The sequence below is a fragment of the Thunnus albacares genome, chromosome 7, assembly GCF_914725855.1.
Source record: "Thunnus albacares chromosome 7, fThuAlb1.1, whole genome shotgun sequence".
NCBI lineage: Eukaryota > Metazoa > Chordata > Actinopteri > Scombriformes > Scombridae > Thunnus > Thunnus albacares.
This window is the reverse complement of record NC_058112.1, coordinates 12,990,601-13,000,444: the sequence shown is the minus strand read 5'-3', so window position 1 is coordinate 13,000,444 and position 9,844 is coordinate 12,990,601.

The window sequence follows — 9,844 nt, the reverse complement described above, 5'->3', positions numbered from 1 at the left end:
AGATGGGGTACAGCTTGATAGATAGCAAACAGATAGACACAATATATCTTTACCTCATCTAAGAAATTGCATTTCATAGACCAAGAAGTAATAAAGCTTTAAAAGGACAATTTTATTTTTTTCTAATTGAGCTACTTTGATATCTGAGTTGCATAACTAATGAGCTACTGTCACACATTCTGCTATAAAACACCATACACAACGTAGCTGTGTGTTACATAATAATTAGCAAGTTTGCATTTCAGACAGACTGTGTGGTTATACTTGTCTAATCAGGTTGTTGGGATCCATACGATAGCACAGAGGGAGATGTAAATGAGAATACAAGTTTCCCACTGGTCTCTCGAGGGGCCCAATGCCTGTTCTCATGACTCGAGTATCACAATATACTGTGAGGTAAAGACAACTGGAGCTGGGCCAGGCTCCGGATATATCTGGCCCCTCTGGGCCTCGCAGCCACTTGCCATGCAGTGGGAAGAAATGGGCTCACACATACTGGCTGCCTAGGAGCTGTGAAAAAGCCCCCCCAAATGAAGCTCTCAGCAAACACTTCAGGTTGTGCTGTGCATAGGAAGTGGGAGATAAATTCCAGAATCTGAAGAAAGGGAAGCTTTGTCACTCTACGCCTCTCAATTATGTATCCCTAGATGGTTCTCGGGATGAATGCATGCAGTGATAGATAATGATAGAGAAATGTGTGGACTATCATGCAAATCTGGTTTACTCCATCAGTAGTGTAACCTACTGTTCTTCAGATGCTCGACACAATACAGAAGACCCTCTTAAGAGCACTGCTTGCTAGGAAACAATATATCCTATAGGTAGAGGGACCGAGGCAAAAGAAACTTTCCCAGTGGGTGGAAATGGCCTCAAAATGTTGCATCCATTCAACCCCAAACATCAAACCCAAATCAACACTGCCTCTTTCCCATTTCCAACAACTGCCGAAATGAAATTTATCTACCGGTTTCTCCCTCAATTATTCCTTTAGAGACGAAGAAAAAAACTGTTTTTACATTGTGTTTCATATCTGTCTCTGATGTGCAAAACAATCCTATAATGTGATGTGTGTGAATGTTTGTCCACTGTCTGCATATATTCATGTGTCTCAGCTGGTTCTGAATCTACTCAGTGAAAACACACAACATACTCAGTCTAAGCTTATTACAGGCTATATTAGTGTGGGTGAACCTAACCTTCATCCTCTATGTTTGGTTAATTTAGGAGGGTGATTCCAATCAAATTTAGGTGTGCAAAGTCACTCGGTGGTCCACCTGACATTTGTCTTCAACTGCTTCCAAGTGAACCCCAGAGTGAGATTACAGTCTGATCAAAGACTGGCAAAAAGCCAAAGGAACTGCTCATTGAATGAAGCACGTTTTTGTTGATATTCACTCAAGTTCATGACAGCACTCACTATTTTTGGACTGAATGAAAAGGCTAATCAATGCTGCATCAGTTCAAATGCACCAAGTTGAAAAGTTTATGTTATCTTACCGAGTAGTAAGTCTGAATATATCGGTATTGCATAAAAGTTTGAATGAAAAGGATATAATGAATTCTAAAGGACATGACCCTATAATGCCAAACAATGTGTCCATGTACAGTATAATTTCAGTACAATAAATGAGTAAATTTGAAATATAATAAGGCAGAACTAAGGCAATATTTATAAAGGCAAAGTATGTAATCAGTGATATATTGTTGGAGTTTTGTTATTCTATGAGAACAGGCAAAAAAAACCTTTTTTGCAGTATAATCATGCCTAAAGAATCAAGCCATTTACAGTCATCAACAAATAATTAAAAACATGGTATTATTGTAATGGAAATACAAAGTTAAAGTACCAAATAATTATAAATAGCCCACTGCAGCCACATGTGGTAAAACATATTAATGAATGCTCATTTAGATCTATTAGTAATGTTGATAGGCTAATTTAGACTTAATAGGCTGCGGTACTTTCATTATAGGCTCAAATATGTTTTGCGGCTCCAGAGAGATTTTTTTTTTAAAGCTGTTTAATAACTTATTCTTAGGTGGATTTTAAAAGGCTAACTTGGAAGCTTTTTGGACCGTCTGTTCTTGAAGGGTTGAGCCTGCCAAACAGATATAGGGTAGCAGGGCAGCAATTCAGTACCACGGTCAGTGACACAGCCTCACAGGTCAACCTGACACTCTTTATTGCTGAAGGAGATGCTTTTATCACAACTAATCATGACGTTAGCATTTAAAACTACTCTGAAATAGAGATAAAGTTCTCATAAATTCACACATGCAAATCCTCCTTGTGTGGCAGATTTTTGTGTCTGTGTTTGTTTTATATCAATTCTACTGAAGACCACCAGTCTCATTTGTGGCTACTGTCCATCAAGCGCAGCAATTTGCAAAATGCCTAATACGTTTTATATAACAGCTGTAACACTGTCATCGCAGCTGTTTTCATGCTTTCAACACATTTTCCATTTTTACCATTCTCTTTTACAATCAGGGTGCATCAGCATCCTGACGACGCATGATTGAACAATACGTGCCTGTCCCTCAGCATCCTCTAAGGTTTCCCTTTGTTTGGCACAACTCTTTGTGTCCATAATGAGGCAGTCATTAGAGAGAGCCTCTGGGAATCCTGAGGCTAGTGTTGTAGTCTGCATAGGTCTCTCAGATGTGACCAGTTCCACTATAATTATGCGCTAACAGCCTATTATGCTGGGGAGTGGTTGTCATAGACTGAATTGGGCGATTCCCATTCATCTGGATAATATCTGCAGAGGGACTCAGTCTGATGGCATCTAATCCAACCACAACCCACTTCACTGCCAGAGCTACAGTAGAGAACTCAAATATAATCCAGTACTCATCCCCACATGTCTTTCTCTCTCCCTGTCCAGTCTTTCGTTACTCTTTTTCTTCTCTTTTTTGTTGTGTTCATGCCACAGCTAGTATAACTCTCACTCTTTCCTCCATAATTCTCAAGGGAGTCTTGACTGTTTTCAGTGATTTCCATTAAATCTGTAACCAAAAGGATTTTGTTACTGTATGGTCCAGTATCCCATCCCCCTCTCGTTTGCCTAAAGCTGCACAGATGAAAGGTCAGCAGAGAAAAGAAGATCATCCATAGTCATGTGAGATTTTCCTGCTGCACCTCCCTACAGCCTCCTCTATCAGTAGAGGGGTTACACACCTATTGCAGACACACTCATCTCGCATTCTCTCTCTCTTCTCTCTTCCTATAACTGCTCCTGTGTTCATGTGGGTTGGATATGAAGCGATGCTACAATCATTAGCAAAGGCGCATCTGTTTAACAGAGCTGGCTATAAAGCAGTACGCAGCTTTTGATGGCTTCGGTCCGATCCCCACAGGAGCTCATTAAATCAGGCAGTAAGGCAGGACCACCCCACCCCCTACTACAACCACCACGATGGTATACCCGCTACATTGCTGAGAGGGGAATGACTGAGGCAGAGGGAGAGAGGTGTAGACAGAGGAGAGGGTGGGAGGGGTGAAATAGCGAGAATGCCATATAAAGATAGATGTGTAACAATGTATAGGGGAAGGGTGACGGGAAAAGGGGGGAGGGTGGAAAAGGGAAGGTGTGGCTGATGAAGGTAAGGACTGAGACAAAAGAATAGGACAGCAAACAGATGAGAAAATAAGTGAAGGTGGAGAGGGAGGGTTGGAGGAAGGTCAGATTAAAGCGATCAGCTTTAGTGGAGGATGAGATGGAGCGTGTCTCTACATATACATTATATGAAGTGCTTCTGTGTTATCAGGTTATCATGGATATCTTGGATACATGAAGCGCTGACATCTGTGTTGGGCAGCTGGCCCTGTGAAATGAGATTACTGCACAAATCACATTTCATACATCACTAGACTCACCTGCCACACTCTAAAATTTAAATATATGCAGACGATACATGTACTTACTCTCACTTTCCAACCCTTTCTCAAATTTGTGTGAACACTGCACATGTACATGCAATTGCAGGCACATACACACACACACACACACTCACACACACACAAAATATAGTCTTTGGTCATAAATCTCTGTTGGTCCAGTCCTGTGGTATCTGAGGCGGGGTGAGGGGGTTACAGTCTCACTCAGGATTTGCCAATAAGAGGACTAAGGAGGATGGATGTTCTCTCACTAATTAAACACTGGAGTCTGTAGGGACTGAGTACAGCCTGCAGCAGTGGCCATGCCCCGCTCTCCTCACACCACCCCGCAGTGTTGACAGAAAGGGCATTCCTGCACACCAACACACACACACACAGCTCATTACATCAGCCAGCTAAGCCGGACGGCCACACACACACACACACACACACACACACACACACACACACACACACATTTCTACTGCATTACTCATCCTAAAAGCTGAAATTCAATATATAGTTTCTGGTGTCTCACATGGTGCTTGTTTGATCATGTCTAAAACTTGTCTAAAATAAAACAAGTATTAAACGCTGATATTTTTTAAAAACATAAATATTAGTTAAAATTAGCTTAACATGTTTCTCAAAAGGCAAAAATACTGTATGTCATGAGGACATTCCTACCTCTAAAGATAAATGCCTCTAAATAAATGAAAAATCTTTTACAGTTTTCAAGCACACATTTGAATGTAAATCTTTAAGTGTTATGGTAATATTTGTACTATATTCAGTATAGTTAACTCTAGAAAAAGTAACAAAAGTATAGAAGCTATATACTGAGATCCTTCAGCCATTACCACAAACTGCTCTCTGTATAACCTGCAGTAATTTCTAGACATATGGAGTACAACTATTGTACTATAGAGTACAATTACTTTGGATATGTACCATTTGGTATCTACTGGCTGGATATCATGCTATGCTTATTAATGTAAACATAAGCTGAAACATATGTAGACATGGCCTATGGTGATGTTATCATACCCACATTCCTATAAGGTATGATCATTATCTAGTTTAAAAGACCTTTTTAGTGCAAGTACTGCTTTAAAAATTATTATTATTTTTACCAAAGCGCATCCCTCACAGTCTGGGAATCTGCACTGAGGAGAACACATCACATCAAGGATGACCACAATACAATGGGGAAGCATAACAGGAAATCAGGGAAGTGTGACAGAGCTGTCAGTCTCTCACTCTCTCTGTCTCATTGAGTGTATGTTATCTACAGTTTCCATCTCCCTTCCTCAATATTCTCAGACTCTCTCTTTCCCTCTTTTTCTCTCTGATTTTCTTTGTCCTTTTCTCTCTCACACACATATACAACATATCATTGTAATTGAAACATATTGTGTCAACTAAAAGAGTGACCTATTTGCTGTGCATGTCTGACGGGCAGAAAGTTAATCAGAGGCAGATATTTGGAACCATGCATGTTTGGGCTTGTTTCTAGGCACTACTAGTACACAGGATTCTAGAAAAATGTGTGGGGTGTAAAAACCTGGTGTGAACCCAAGTGTTGGCCAACTGTTTGAGAGCAGGAAACAGAGGTTTTGACAACACTTTCAGTGATGCATGAAATCAAAAATATTAGTAGTTTTTTAACCCTGCAGTGTATCTGCAGGCCTCTACACACTGCAAGCCTGCTTTCCTTTCAGGACCACTTTGCTGACACTGTTCTTTCAGAAACACTGTAGAAATAAGACCTAACCATTGCCTTTTACTAACTGCTGTTACACATGAAAACACCATGAGGGGACTCTGCTACTCCTCAGTTCATTGTTGTTCTTTCCACGTCATTATTCGCTGCATACTTTGTCAAACTATCTAAATATTTCTTCAGTCACATACAGCACTGGAATGCCATTGAGAGTGAACACACTCGCTAAGGCTTTTTCCACTGCCTAATTATGACAGCCTGCCTATAGTCCCAGTCAATCATTCTCAGAAGCTCTGGGCGAAAGCATTTTCAACAACATTTTCACTGTTTGATCCCAGTCACGGCCAAATCCCCAGAGCACACTCATCTTAGCCCACTCAGTGGATGGTAAAACCCCCTTCAGTCGAGATACAAGGCATACAACACAAATTCCCCGAAATCCTGGTTCACTGTAATCCTCCTACTATAAGAGGAACCAGGATTCCCAGTGATGTCAGTATCCATCTGTATGAGCCAGACACTGTACAATGTGTAACATATAAAACTGATTTGATAAATGTACTGTAAATTAATTTAAGCAGACAGAAACCTTTTCTCTTTTTGAATCCTATAGGATGAATGAAACAATTAGGGATGAGCTATTATGTAATAAATAACTAAATGTATACTATGCATTTTGATAGATAGATGGATAGATGGATAGATAGATAGATAGATAGATAGAGCTCCTAATTAACCAGTGCATAATGTAGTGAGCCAAAACTCTCTAACAAAACCCTCTCTGTGTTCATCGGCCATTGAGGCAAGCCGCTCTTGGAACACGCCACCCCTACTAGAATAATGGGCCACTTTACAGGCCTCCAAGTTAGTTCACAGAATCTAGAGCTGGGAAACCGCTAGCACAGGGTTCATGGGGAGGAGGGGCAATTTAATTGTTTCCTTCGTTTTTGTTTTTGTAACCCCCCCCCCCCCATCTCTCTCTCCTCTTTTAATTCTGAAAAGGGGGCTGACAAACAGGCAATGAAGGGGATTGTTGTGTGTTCCGCTGGACAAGTGGGTGAGGTAAACAAAACTTGACTGTATGGTCTATCAGCTGGGTTTGTCCGGATGGGATAGGTTGAGCAGTGGGGAGCTGCACACAAGCAGAGGGAGGATTGGTTACTGATCTGCGGAGTAGGAGGGGTGACGGGCGCTGTGGAGAGAAGGGAGAGAACGGTGGGGTGGAAGGGGTGAGGGTAAAGGGCCCTGAGGGAATCAGGAGAGAGAGAGCAAAAGGGGGTTATTCCGGAAGAGGTGGGAGGTGGACATGGGCGCTGAGGTTACTCCTCCGAGTGTGGGCATTGTATTTGGTGCTGAAGTTCTCATGCATGTCCCGTTTTGGCTCCCTAAAATGTCCAAAAGTGATGGAGCTCTCCGCGATTAAGCGGACAAGTGGCAGCTTCACTCCGCGCTCCCACAACTAAGGCTATTTACATACTCAAGAGGAACATTAATGCCAGCCGATCCCCCAGGGCTGAACAAAGAAGCACACAAACCTGCCTCAGAGGCCCATTACGCACTTAATTGAGGATTTGTGGAATAGTAAAAGGGGGCAAAGGAAGAGGAAGGTGGGTGAGACGGGGAGGGGTAGTGGATGAAGTGGGCAATGACACTTGTTTATTTAAATTTCAACTATTTTAAATATTATTTCAGTCTCTAATTTTTTTCTGTGTTACCAGTCAGCTTAGACCTCAGCTGAAGCAGCAGGAGAATCAAATGTGAAAAAGATATCTAGCCACATCTCTGTCACCATATGGAAACTCTAGGCATCATCAAATCCTTTTTTTTCTCTCTATTTATCCCCTTCCTCTTTATTCCCCATTCGCTGATCCTCGCATTATCCTCATTATGAAATGGTCATAAAAGCAATACTCTAGAAAAGGACATGAGGAGAAAAGCAGCAAGAGCAACTCCTGCAGGATACAATTATTTTTTCAAAAAGCTCAAAAGAGGTTAAAACAGACACTATCCTTATTTACATATTTTAAGTATGTTTTGAATGCTCTTTTGATCCAGTGAGGCCACATGGTCCCGTATTTAAAACTGTCAAACATCTACATTTTTTTTATTTTTATTGAATTATCTCCCTCAAATTCTAGTGTAAGTATTTTATTGTTATATTGTTTTATATTTGTGTCTGTGTGTTAAAACAAAGTTCACAGAGCAGTGACATAAACCAAAGATATCTCCATCTGACCACCAGTGTGAATCTGTCAGACTGCATCTTGGGGCAATTGTTCAGATGAAGTCTTCTATTTGTTTTGAGCGAATCACTTAATGTGCTTTAATTATGATTCTTTTGTTGCTGCACAATGGGCTGATTGTTCTCAGTGGCATGGTCTCTGGTGCCAAGAGAAAAACACAAAACAAGACCCCCCCTGTCCAGCCCCCTTCCCTTTACCAATCACTCTCTGAGCAATTTCGTGACTACCCCTGCTGACCTGAATTCTGATGGAGCAGGTGCCAATGGGATGTGGGTGGCTCAGGGGGTTTTGGGGAGGAGGACAGTGGTGAAGTGGTGGGTGGGATGGGGCCCTCACTGTACCACAGTAAACACTGACTCAACCCTCTCTGTGGCCTTCCACCCAGAATGCAATTGTTAATGTTTGGTATTAATTATGAGATTCTGTTGAGTCATATTGAAAAGTTTGAATGAAATCTATAGATTTAAGAAGAGAAACTGTACAGTATGTCTATGTAGAATCTATATTTCAGGATGTTTTGGCCTATAACCCCCTTATCTTCCTTTGCTTAGCTATGGCAATTTATCCAGGTTGTGTACTGTATTTGGCAAGCTATCAGTAAGCGTGTGAGAATCCTGACCTGTGTCTACCAGATGAGACCAAACTAAAACTTCCCACATGGTCTTTGCACTGGCCTTACAGTTATTTGTAATCTCTTGTTGTGCTTACACTGTTACATGTGCTGCTTCGGTTTCACAAGAAAACTAGTAGAAATCACATCTTATTACAGAAAATTTTATTTTTTGAAATTCAGAAAATTTTTAGTCACAAGAATAAATGTAATGGAATCTGACAACTTACAAACATGGCAAATGACAATCAAGAACGTTTTTAGCTTATTGCCTTCTTTGTAATTGTTTATGGTATTTTGCACTTTATAATATGTTTATTCAACTCTTGAACTGTAAAACTTTGGACCTTTAATGTCTATTTTGTTTTGAGTGTATAGTAGTATTGTGTTTTTCAGTATATTTTATTCATATAATCGGTTTTATTAGTATGCTGTGTTAGATGATGTCATGTCTGCCAGGCACTACGAGACTACAAGACTTCTTAACATTTGTTGTTACGGCAATAAAGTTAACTCAGCTCAACTGGATGTTCATCTCTATTCACTGTAGTTTTGTCACATGACAGCTGCCAGGTGGCTTTCTTTACTTGTGCTGTGGGGAAATAATAGAAAATCAAATTTCCACAGCATGCAGGATCATTCTCAGATGAAATACAAGTTGAAAATGGGATTAATCTTCATCTTAAGCAAACAAGTTGTTACTGAAAAGCGACAACCTAGGAATCAATGGGGTTTATATTCCTTTCCTTACACATCAACACATAGTATTTGGGCGGTTTAATGGTTGCTGCTATCTCATAGCAAAACTGAAGAAGTGCCTTGACCATGGTCAGTGGAGATCTATCGTTTTGCCGCCTAACAGCAGACTCGCTGGTGAATGCTTGTGTTTCTGTTCCTGTGCAGTCATACAGAAGTGAAGAGAGCCAGGCTCTTTGTTTGGTCAACCCATGGGAAAGGCCTCACTCTGTTCAGCTCTCTGAGAACCGAAACACTGATTCTATAGGCAGGACTACAAGAGCGAAAAAGAGGGCATGAATCCCTCATATTGGGAAGATTCACACCAGTAATACAGTTGATGAGAAGATGAATCGCAATTTAAGGCCCCAAAAGCAAAGAACAGGCAAAGGAATGCAGGAAAAAATCAAGTGCAGAAACAAATTGGGTGATATTAAGGTAATTAAGAGGGACTTAAATGAAAGGAACAGCTAAGGGAAGAAAAAGAGGAGTATTGAGAAAGTGAGAAAAAGAAAGACAGAGATAGACGAGCATGAGGGTGGTAAAGAGTGAAAAGAGGAGCTGGATGGCACTTTGGCAGCTTCAGCATGTTCCCAGGAGGATTACTCAAGCACTAGATGCCACAGACTGCCAGCAAGACCACAGAGAAGCTC